This window comes from Cetorhinus maximus, chromosome 21 (assembly GCF_964194155.1).
Source record: "Cetorhinus maximus chromosome 21, sCetMax3.hap1.1, whole genome shotgun sequence".
Classification (NCBI taxonomy): domain Eukaryota; kingdom Metazoa; phylum Chordata; class Chondrichthyes; order Lamniformes; family Cetorhinidae; genus Cetorhinus; species Cetorhinus maximus.
Genome location: NC_135899.1, coordinates 38,267,544 through 38,279,338, shown reverse-complemented (window position 1 = coordinate 38,279,338; position 11,795 = coordinate 38,267,544). Strand labels below are relative to the sequence as shown.

At 46.6% G+C, this 11,795-nt stretch overlaps 1 pseudogene across 1 annotated transcript in view; it reads left to right on the top strand.

Annotated features, from left to right (window-relative positions):
- Window positions 1-11,795, top strand: part of LOC144695281 (uncharacterized) — an 83,959-nt pseudogene that overhangs the window by 52,396 nt on the left and 19,768 nt on the right. The gene's annotated exons all lie outside the window — the stretch shown is intronic.

Here is an 11,795-nt window from a genome sequence, read left to right as displayed (position 1 = left end):
GGGGAATTGCTTTCTGACTGGACTTAAAATGGGCCAGATTGTAAGAGACCCTGGGAAGAGTGTCTTGCAGTCAGCATCGCGATGAAGCAGTGTGGGAAGAGCATCCTGCAGTCAGCAGCACAGTGAAGCAGTCTGGGAAGAGTGTCCTGCAGTCAGCATCGCGATGAAGCAGCCTGGGAAGAGCATCCTGCAGTCAACATCACGCTGAAGCAGTCTGGGAAGAGTGTCCTGCAGTCAGCAGCGCGGTGAATCAGTCTGGGAAGCGCGTCCTGCAGTCAGCATCGCGGTGAAGCAGCCTGGGAAGAGCGTCCTGCAGTCAACATCACGCTGAAGCAGTCTGGGAAGAGTGTCCTGCAGTCAGCAGCGTGGTGAAGCAGTCCGGGAAGCACGTCCTGCAGTCAGCATCGTGGTGAAGCAGTCTGGGAAGAGCGTTCTGCAGTCAGCAGCGTGGTGAAGCAGCCTGGGAAGAGTGTCCTGCAGTCAGCAGCGCAGTGAAGCAGCCTGGGAAGAGTGTCCTGCAGTCAGCATCGCGGTGAAGCAGCCTGGGAAGAGCGTCCTGCAGTCAGCATCACGGTGAAGCAGTCTGGGAAGAGCGTCCTGCAGTCAGCAGCGCAGTGAAGCAGCTTGGGAAGAGCGTCCTGCAGTCAGCATTGCGGTGAAGCAGCCTGGGAAGAGTGTCCTGCAGTCAGCATCGCTGTGAAGCAGCCTGGGAAGAGCATCCTGCAGTCAGCAGCACGATGAAGCAGCTTGGGAAGAGCGTCCTGCAGTCAGCAGCGCGGTGAAGCAGCTTGGGAAGAGCATCCTGCAGTCAGCATCGCGGTGAAGCAGTCTGGAAAGAGTGTCCTGCAGTCAGCATTGCTGTGAAGCAGCCTGGGAAGAGCGTCCTGCAGTCAGCATCACGGTGAAGCAGTCTGGGAAGAGCGTCCTGCAGTCAGCATCACGGTGAAGCAGTCTGGGAAGAGCGTCCTGCAGTCAGCATCACGGTGAAGCAGTCTGGGAAGAGCGTCCTGCAGTCAGCATCACGGTGAAGCAGTCTGGGAAGAGCGTCCTGCAGTCAGCAGTGCAGTGAAGCAGCTTGGGAAGAGCGTCCTGCAGTCAGCATTGCGGTGAAGCAGCCTGGGAAGAGTGTCCTGCAGTCAGCATCACGGTGAAGCAGTCTGGGAAGAGCGTCCTGCAGTCAGCATCACGGTGAAGCAGTCTGGGAAGAGTGTCCTGCAGTCAGCAGTGCAGTGAAGCAGCTTGGGAAGAGCGTCCTGCAGTCAGCATTGCGGTGAAGCAGCTTGGGAAGAGCGTCCTGCAGTCAGCAGCGGGGTGAAGCAGCTTGGGAAGAGCGTCCTGCAGTCAGCAGCGCGGTGAAGCAGCTTGGGAAGAGCATCCTGCAGTCAGCATTGCTGTGAAGCAGCCTGGGAAGAGTGTACTGCAGTCAGCATCGCAGTAAAGCAGCCTGGGAAGAGTGTCCTTCAGTCAGCAGCGCGGTGATGCAGTCTTGGAAGCGCATCCTGCAGTCAGCATTGTGCTGAAGCAGCCTGGAAAGAGTGTCCTGCAGTTAGCAACGTGGTGAAGCAATCTGGGAAGAGCGTCCTGCAGTCAGCAGCACGGTGAAGCAGTCTGGAATGAGCGTCCTGCAGTCAGCATTGCGCTGAAGCAGTCTGGGAAGAGTGTCCTGCAGTCAGCATCGCGCTGAAGCAGTCTGGGAAGAGCGTCCTGCAGTTAGCAGCGCGGTGAAGCAGTCTGGGAAGAGCGTCCTGCAGTCAGCATCGCGGTGAAGCAGTCTGGGAAGAGCGTCCTGCAGTCAGCATCGCGGTGAAGCAGTCTGGGAAGAGCGTCCTGCAGTCAGCAGCACGGTGAAGCAGTCTGGGATGAGTGTCCTGCAGTCAGCATCGCGATGAAACAGCCTGAGAAGAGTGTCCTCAGTCAGTTCTTGTTGAAAATAACAAGAGTGATATTTCAAGACAGCACGAGGGAACGTTGGAGAGATCCGAACCAGCGTACGTGCGGGTAAGCTTCAAGAAGTGACATCAGCACAAAGGTGAGAGCTGATTGGTGAGTAGTGGGTAAGTGTTTTTCTCCAGTTTAAAATAGATTGAGCTGAGGAAAGGGAGGAGTTCCAGTTTTTATTTAAAGTACATAAATAATTTAACTTTTTTTTACAGTATTTAACTTAAAGTAAGGGTTTTTTTTCAACTAGAGGCATGGCAGGGCAGCTTAGTCCCGTGTTACGTACCACCTGCAACATGTGGGAAGTCTTAGACGCTTCTTGCACTCTGACCGACCACGTGTGCAGGAAGTGCCACCAGCTGCAGCTACCTGAGTTCTGAGTTTCGGAGCTTGAGCAGCAGCTGGAGGCACTGAGGTGTACCTACGAGGCTGAGAGTTTCGTGGACAGCATGTTTTTAGATGTGGTCACCCCACAGCTTACAGAAGCGCAGACAGAGAGGGAATGGGTGACCATCAGTCAGAAGAAAGGTGTCAGGCAGGTAGTCAGGAAATCCCCAGGGTGCATCTTGCTTGAGAACCGTTTTTCTATGTTGGAAAACGGTGATAGTGATGGTTCCTCTGGGGAGTGCAGCCTCACTCTTGGCACTGTAAGTGGCTCAGCTGCACAGGGGGGGAGGAAAAAGAGGTGAAGAGAAATAGTGGTAGGAGACTCGATAGTAAGGGGAATAAGCAGGCGTTTCTGCGACAATAGATGTGACTCCAGGATGGAATGTTGCCTCCCTGGTGCCAGGGTCAAGGATGTCACTAAACGGCTGCAGGGCATTCTAAAGGGGGAGGGCAAACAGTTAGAGATCGTGGTACATATTGGTACCAACGACATAGGTAGGAAGAGGGATGAGGTCCTGCAAGCAGAATTTAGGGAGCTAGGAAGCAGATTTAAAAACAAGACCTCAAGGTAGTAATCTCTGGATTACTTCCGGTGCCACCCGCTTGTGAGTATAGACATAGGAGGTTAGTCCAGATGAATGTGTGGCTGGAGAGATGGTGAAGGAGGGAGAGCTTTATGTTTCTGGGACATTGGGACCTTTTCTGGAGATGGTGGGACCTGTACAAGGAGGATGGGTTGCACCTGAACTGGAATGGGACCAACATCCTTTCGGGGAGGTTTGCTACTGCTTTTGGGGAGGGTTTAAACTAACTTGGCAGGGGGGTGGGATCCTGAGAGGAGATTCAGCAGGGGAGATGCACAGCCAAAATTAGAAGAGAGAGCAAGTGAGTCTGGAAGGCATAGAAATTATAGGCCAGTTAAGGCACAAGGGAGTTTGGCAAGGTTGGATGGTAGTTATTTAAGTGCAAGTAGTCTGATGAATAAGGCAGATGAGTTGAGGGCACAAATTAACATACGGAAGTATGATGTTATTGCTGTCACAGAGACATGGTTGAGAGAGGGGCAGGATTGACAGCTCAATACTCCAGGATATAGGGTATCTTCAGGCGAGACAGGGAAGGAGGTAAAGGAGGAGGGGGTATCGCAATATTGATCAAGGAATCAATTACAGCAGTAAGGAGGGATGACATCTCAGAAGGCTCCTCAAATGAAGCCATTAGGGCAGAACTTAAAAACAAAAAAGGACAAATCACATTCTGGGAGTGTATTATAGGCCCCTAAATAGTCAGAGAGAAATAGAAGAGCAGATATATAGGCAAATTTCAGAGAAGTGTAAAAATAATAGCGTAGTAATAGTGGGGGATTTCAACTTCCCCAACATTAACTGGTTTAGTCATATTGTGATAGGTTTAGAGGGAGCAGAATTCTTAAAATGCATCCAGGAGAGCTTTTTAAGCCAGTACGTAGAAGGCCCCATAAGAGAGGGGGCGGTCCTGGACTTAACTTTAGGGAATGAAGTCGGGTAAGTAGTAGAGGTATCAGTGGGGAACATTTTGCATATAGTGATCATAACTCTGTTAGATTCAAGGTTGTTATGGAAAAGGACAAGGATGGGCCAAAATCAGAGTTCTAAATTGGGGGAAGGTTGATTTTAATAAGATCAGATATGAATTGGTCAGAGTGGACTGGGTGCAGCTACTTTTAGGTAAATCTGCGTCAGAACAGTGGGACTCATTCAAGAAGGAAATAGGGAGAGTACAGGGCCAATGTATTCCAGTAAAGATAAAAGGTGGGACCAACAAATCCAGGGAACCCTGGATGTCGAGGGATATACAAGATTGGATAAAGAGAAAAAGGGAGGCTTATGACAGATACCAAGGGCTCAAAACAACAGAAGCCCTGGAGGAGTATAGAATGTGTAGGGGGGAACTTAAAAAGGAAATTAGGAGAGCAAAAAGGGGACATGAAAAAACATTGACAGGTAAAATAAAGGAAAATGCAAAATTATTTTACAAGTACATTAAGAGTAAGAGGATAACTTGGGAAAGAGTAGGACCCATTAAGGGCCATAGTGGTAATTTATGTGTGGAGCCGGAAGACGTGGGTAGGGTTCTAAATGAATACTTTGTTTTGGTGTTCACAAGTGAGAGGGATGATGTTGGTATGGAAATCAGGCAGAAGGACTGTGATATAATTGAAGAAATTAGCATAGAAAGGGAGGAGGTTCTAAGTGGTCTGGCAAGCTTTAAAGTAGATAAATCTCCAGGCCCAGATGAAACGTATCCCAGACTGTTAAGTGAGGCAAGGGAGGAGATAGCAGGGGCCCAGGCAATAATTTTCAATACGTCTCTGGCCACAGGAGAGATGCCAGAGGACTGGAGGACAACCAATGTGGTACCGTTATTCAAGAAGGGAGGAAGGGATAACCCAGGGACTTAGAGGCCTGTCAGTCTAACCTCAGTGGTGGGGAAACTATTGGAAGCAATTCCGAGGGACAGAATTAATCTACACTTGGAGAGGCAGGGATTAATCAAGGTCAGCCAGCATGGTTTTGTTAAGGGGAGGTCATGTCTGACCAATTTGATTGAATTTTTCAAAGAGGTGACCAGGTGTGTAGATGAGGGCAATGCATTTGACATAGTCTACTTGGACCTCAGCAAGGCTTTTGATAAGGTCCTGCATGGGAGACTGATAACGAAGGTAAGAGCCCATGGGATCCAAGGCAATTTGGCAAATTGGATCCAGAACTGGCTGAGCGGCAGGAAGCAGAGGGTGATGGTCGAGGGGTGTTTTTGTGACTGGATGCCTGTGTCCAGTGGGGTTCCACAGGGATCGGTGTTGGGTCCCTTGCTGTTTGTGGTATATATAAATGATTTAGACTTGAATGTAGGACGGTTGATCATTAAGTTCGCGGATGACACAAAAATTGGCTGGGTGGTAAATAGTGAGGAGGATAGCCTTAGATTACAGGAGGATATAGGCGGGCTGGTCAAATGGGCTGATCAGTGGCAAATAGAATTTAATCCAGATAAGTATGAGGTGATGCACTTGGGCAGGACAAACAAGGCACGGGAATACACGATGACTGATAGGACCCTGGGAAGTGCAGAGGATCAGAGGGACCTTGGTGTGTATATCCACCAGTCCCTTAAGGTAGCAGGACAGGTAGATAAGGTGGTTAAGAAGGCATATGAGATACTTGCCTTTATTAGCCGAGGCATAGAATATAAGAGCAGAGAGGTTATGCTGGAACTGTATAAAACGCTGGTTAGGCCACAGCTAGATTATTGTGTGCAGTTCTGGAATCTGTATAATGAGAAGGATGTGATTGCACTCGAGAGAGTGCAGAGATTTACCAGGATGTTGCCTGGGCTGGAGAGTTTTAGTTATGAGGAGAGATTGGATAGATGGGTTATTTTCCCTGGAGCAGAGGAGATTGAGCGGGGATATGATTGAGGTGTATAAAATTATGAGGGGCATAGATAGGGTGGACAGGAAGGAACTTTTCCCCTTGGTGGAGGGATCAATAACCAGAGGGCATAGATTTAAGGTAAGGGGCAGGAGGTTTAGAGGGGATGTTAGGAAGAATTTTTTCACCCAAAGGGTGGTGGGAATCTGGAACTCACTGCCTGAAAGGGTGGTAGAAGCAGAAACCTTCATAACGTTTAAGAAGTATTTGGATGTGCACTTGCAAATGGCATACAAGGCTATGGGCCTAGTGCTGTAAAATGGGATTAGAATAGTTAGGTACTTGTTTGACCGGCGCAGACTCAATGGGCCGAAGAGCCTTTATCTGTGCTGCAGACCGCTATGATGACTATGAGAACCTCTATAAATCTGACATCATGTCATCAGATGGTTTTGCATAGGGAGGAAGCATAACATTTCACTAGGAAAGAAAGACTTAGATTTGTATATCAACTTCCACAAACATAGGGCATGTGAACCGACTTACAGCCAATGAAATGCTTTTTGAAGTGTGTCATTTTTGTTATGTAAGAAATGTGGCAGCCAGTTTGCACAGTGTGACGATCATGTTTGGGACCGTTAACATTTGAAGAGAAATGTGAAAACCCAGTGATTATCCAACAGAATTATGCCATAAGATTTTACATTTTTAAACAAAAAAGCTATTGTATACAAAATAAATAAATAAAGTAAGCACTGTTAACACTACAGTTTATGATTACTTATGCTATGAACTCAATTCTACTTCTTACTTTTCCCCCAAGCGTTCCCTTTATATATTATAAGAATACTAAAGGTCCAATCACTTCTTTCGGGATCAAGCAAAAGGCATGCCACAGCCCTCCAGAATTAGCTTTAATTCTCCTCAGTGTTTTAGATATTCTCAATCCATAACTTTTTAGCTGGGCGACCCTCCAACTTCTCTTTAATACCTCATAACTACGGATGCCTCAGCTTCATGTTTGGATTGCAAGGAGAAACCCAACTGCCTTTGCACAGCTTCCAAGCTAACTCTTCTGACTGCTTTCTGCCACAAGACTCAGCGAGGACCACTATAGATTTTTCCACTAGCTTTAAACTAGGTAAATCTTCCACCTCTTTTTCCCCTCACAAGATCCAAACTGCTTCTCCTTCACCCATATTCCATGCAGTGAACAATTAAGTTAGTATTTTCTCTGTTTAAAGTGCAGGCCTGATGAACGATCATCTCCTGTTGGCTCTCTCAATTCAATGAGATTCCATCTACACCAAAACAAAACTGCAGCTGCCTTCTATGAGCAAACACCCAGCTAAATTAAACAAAAGAAACTTCTACCCAACTGTTTGATTCTGCAGCCTATATGGATAATTAATATTACTAATGGATATGATTATCCTCTGTGAAGGTTCCCTTGGTCCATGAACAAACCACCCCCCCATGTTCACAAAGTCGCTTTCAGCTTATTTTCATCTGGAAACGACATACATAATTTAAATCCTTTATTGAAGTCAGGATAGTGTCAAGAACATACTTTTATTTTTTTTTCTTGGACTGTGTCTTTAAGAGTTGACTGTGGCTTTAAAAACTAGCATGGCTGCAATTTAAAAGAGGTTCAATGGAGCAGGAAGAAGAAAATCTACAATGTTGCTATTATGGAACAGTGTGTGCCAGGTTAGACAGCATGCTGTTGAAAAAGGGACCTGGTTTAAGAGGAAACTGCCTAGCGACAGCGTTTTGTTTGGCTCCTGACCAAGTGGCCAGGTTCTGTGTGAGGTTAGTGCAGTAGATCACCTCCTAGCCTGAAAAGAGGAAAGACCTGAAACCCCCTCTCTCTCCTGTGTTCTGTAGACTCCAGTAATCCTGCCATAGTAGCTAGCTGGCTATTTCTCACATCGCTGGATCCTGCTTTCTTTGAAAGATCCCTGTCAGGAGGAAAAGGGGTAAAATCACCAGTAGAGAAATTAAAAGCAAATTTCAACCAGAGAATCATAGACTGCAAGTGCTGGAGACCACTTTGTATCAGCCTGCAAGAAACTTGGAAGAAAGCATTCAAAGTCAACCCATCTAATCCTGAACTCCGGGTTGGAGGGGGGTTGGGGGGGAGGTGGGGGGTGCGGAGGGGTGGTCACAGACAATTTGTTTAATAAACAGTTATTTACTTGTTAAGTTTGCAAACCTGGTGATCGTATTCTTTTAGCCTAAATTAAACAGTTAGGTAAAATTGGGGCAATTTGGTGGTCTGATTAAACTTCTCACATTTGTCACAGCTCAGGGAGCAGTGGGATTTGATACTACAGTGCACTATCCCCAGTGAGTCGTGACAATAGACCTTTTGGCTCCATTACAAACTTAAAGATGACCCCCTATTGTTTATCACTTTCACACCTCTACTCCTTGTAAGATAAACATAGTTTAGCTTTATACTGTAATAAATTCCAAGCTTGTTTGAATTGCACTTACATCAGAGTTTTTATCAGTTTCTCAAAGTATTTATATGCCATTTATATACAGTTAAAAGTTCCAGTTAATAGCTGAAAGGATGACACGTTAAGATTTCACATTTCAAAACTTTTATTGTGTCAAATGACCAAACAAAAACACTATTGATGAAACACTATTTTCTTTTGTGGGCAACTTACACTTTAAACTCTAGAAATGTTTTACCTATCACACATCGCACTGTCCAGGGAGTTACAGTTCTTAGTATAAACAGTTCACAGTTGCTCCAGCTTAAAAAAGGTCGCCACTTTTTACTTTCTCAGTTTGGTAACTTCTAATCCCAGAACTACCTTTCACGATGAGGGTTACACTGTTCCTCCCTTACTCTAGCTCCAAGTTAGGCAAATCTTCCAGCCTCTTTTAACTCCTACGAACATGCTTTCTGCATTGTGATGCTTTTGAGTCAGCATTTTCTTTGCTCAAGGTGCAGTGTGGATCTGCTGATGTCTTTGTAGATTGAAGGTTTGGGTGAAGGACTTGTCACAAACATTGCATCTGAAGCATTTTTCCCCTGTGTGGACCCTCTGGTGTCCCAAGAGGGTCAAAGACACAAGGAAATCTTTTAACACAAACCCGTGTGGATCCTCTGATGGAGCAAGAATTTGGATGACCATGAGAAAGATTTGTCACAGAGCTCACACTTGAATAGTTTCTCTCCTGTGTGAATGTGTTGATGTGTGCAGAGGGTCAGTGAGATAGATAATGATTTATTGCATATCTTACAGGTGAACAGCTTCTCTCCAGTGTGAATGCGTTGATATGCACGGAGGTTCAATGACTGTGTGAATGCTCGGTCGGACAACTCACACTTGAAGGGTTTCTCCACTGTGTGAATGCTCTGATGTGTCAGGAGTTCGGAGTATTGGGTAAAAGCCATCCCACAAACCTCACACCTGAATGGTTTCTCCCTAATGTGAATCCTCTGGTGTATCAGGAGGCTTGAAGATGTCACAGAAGTTTTATCACAAACCACACACTTGAAGAGTTTCTCCCTCTGATGGACCAGGAGGTTCCCTAACTGTGTGAAGGCTTTGCCACACACCTCACAGTTGACCAGTTTTTCCCCGGTGTGAATGCATTGGTGTATGTGGAGGGATGACGACTGTGCGAATGATTTGTCACACACCTTGCATGTGAATGGTTCTCCCCAGTGTGAATGTGTCAGTGTTCACGGAGGCACCATGATTTCGAGAAGGATTTGTCACAAGCCTCACATGTGAAAAGCTTCTCGTCTGTGTGAATGCATTGGTGTTTGCGGAGGGACGATGAGTTCGAGAATGATTTGTTGCACACCTTGCACATGAATGGTTTCTCCCCTGTGTGAATGCATTGGTGTATGTGGAGTTGCAGTGAATACGAAAATGAATTGTTGCACACCTCGCATTTGAATGTTTTCTCCCCTATGTGAATGCGCCGGTGAATCACCAGACCCGATGACTGTGCAAAGCCCCTGTCACACCCTCACACTTGAAGGGCTTCTCCCCAGTGTGGATGCGTCGGTGATTCCCGAGGGTTGATGTCTTTGTGAAGGCTCAGTCACACACCTCACACTTGAACGGTTTCTCTTCAATGTAGCTATCCTTGTGTTAATATTTGTACAACAGATGCCCCTTGAGCTTTAGGAGATCCTATGAGCCTTTGGAGTCCTCCTCACACACCTCACACTTGAACAGCCTGTTACCTGAAGGAATGAGTCAGTGGTTCACGAGGCTCGAAGAATGATTGAAGCTTTCACCAACTTGGAGCCCACTCACATTTCTTCCCAGCCTCATCCTAACCTATCACCCACAGCCAAACCTTTGAAAAGGTTGGTTCTGATGGAAGGTTCCACACCACTGACCAGTTTCAGATCTGATGATGTGTTAAAGCTCCCCTGACCTGACCGATTTCCAGATGATGGTTTCACTGCCCAACCTTCTCTGTGTTGAGCAATGCTGTGAAGGGACTGGATGTCTTCCACAGTTGTGCAGTTGTTCCTTGGGTGATGGTCAGGATCTATCTGCGGTGTCTACCCTCTCTGTATTCTCTGATGTAGTACGGTGCAATCCTTCTGTAAAACAGGAAAAGGAAATATGATTTCCTCCAACTCCCTCTCCTCCTTTGCTGAAGGAACTGACTCCTCAGCTAGAGACTGTTCCACAGTGAGTGCCAGTCTGGTATTCCCCTGTGTGGGGGATCAGATGCAAGTTCTCCCCACACCTCAGGAGGAGGCAAGGTTTGATCATCCACTCACTATTTTTGTCTGAAGACACTTTAACATTGTGCCTTGCACTCGTATGCTGGGCTCCAACATGGTTGAGAATGGAGGTGCTCATGGAGCCGTCTTCTGCTACTTGACTGGTTGTCCACAAATCTTGACAAGATTTGGTAGGACCACAGAGCTTTGCTCTGATGTGCTGGTTGTGGTGCTGTTTGATCTGTTTATTACCTGCTATGCTTGGTGTTGAGCCTACAAGTAGCCCTCTGTATTACTAGGAGAGGGAGAAGAGGAAGAAGATGTAAAATAGGAGGAGAGGATAAGGAGAGATAGATCACAAGAAATAGGAGCAGGAGTTGGCTATTTAGCCCATCGAGTCTACTCCTCCATTAAAGAAGGTCATGGGTGATCTGATTGTGGCCTTAGCTCCATTTCTTGCCCGCCCCCCATAACCCTTGACTCACTTGTAGATCAAAAATCTGTCTAACTCAGCCTTGAATCTATTCAATGACCCAGTCCCCACTGCTCCCCGGGGAAGAGAATTCCAAAGACCAATGACCCTCTGAAAGAAGAAATTCCTCCTCATTTCAGTCTTAAATGGGAGACCTCTTATTTTTAAACTGTGTCCCCTCAGTCTAGATTCCCCCAAGAAGGAGCGATAGAGAGGAGGAGAGAGAGATGTAGGAGAGAGGATGAGATCGAACACGGAGAGATTGAAGGAAAGGAGCAGGATGAGAAATACAGAGGGGCAGGAAAGAGAGAAGGAGAGGTAGGTGGAAGAGAGAGGACAAAAGAGCAGGGAGAGGAGGAGGAGATGATAGGAGGAGAGTAAATGATCTGCAGAGTGAATGACTTCATTAAATTTAATACAACACTCAGAGAGCAGCAGCAGAGGTCACTGGAGTTTTATGCAGTAGCTGCTTCCCCAAGGTGCTGGGAGTGATTGATAACACTCACATGGCATTGAATTTCACCCGAGGAGACTCACAGAGCTACCTGAACAGAAAGCAATTCCCCTCCTTAATGTAGTGTGTAACGTCACTCACACTGGATCATCCCACAATGCTTTCATTATCAGGAACTCAGACATCACACCCATATTCGGGAAGGTGAGTGACCTGATGGTCAGTTGATTTGGGACAAGGTCCATCCCTTCCTTCCGGAGCTGGTGCCACCATTTTATGCACCACACATTGAGGAGGAGGTGTTGTTTATTGATGCCTCAGTCTCCAAACATTCGGACAATCTTTTCTCTCCTTCCCAGGTGTCCCTTTCTCGTGTGCCCATCTCTCCTTTGCCTCTCTTCTGTACTTCTTGCTCCTGTG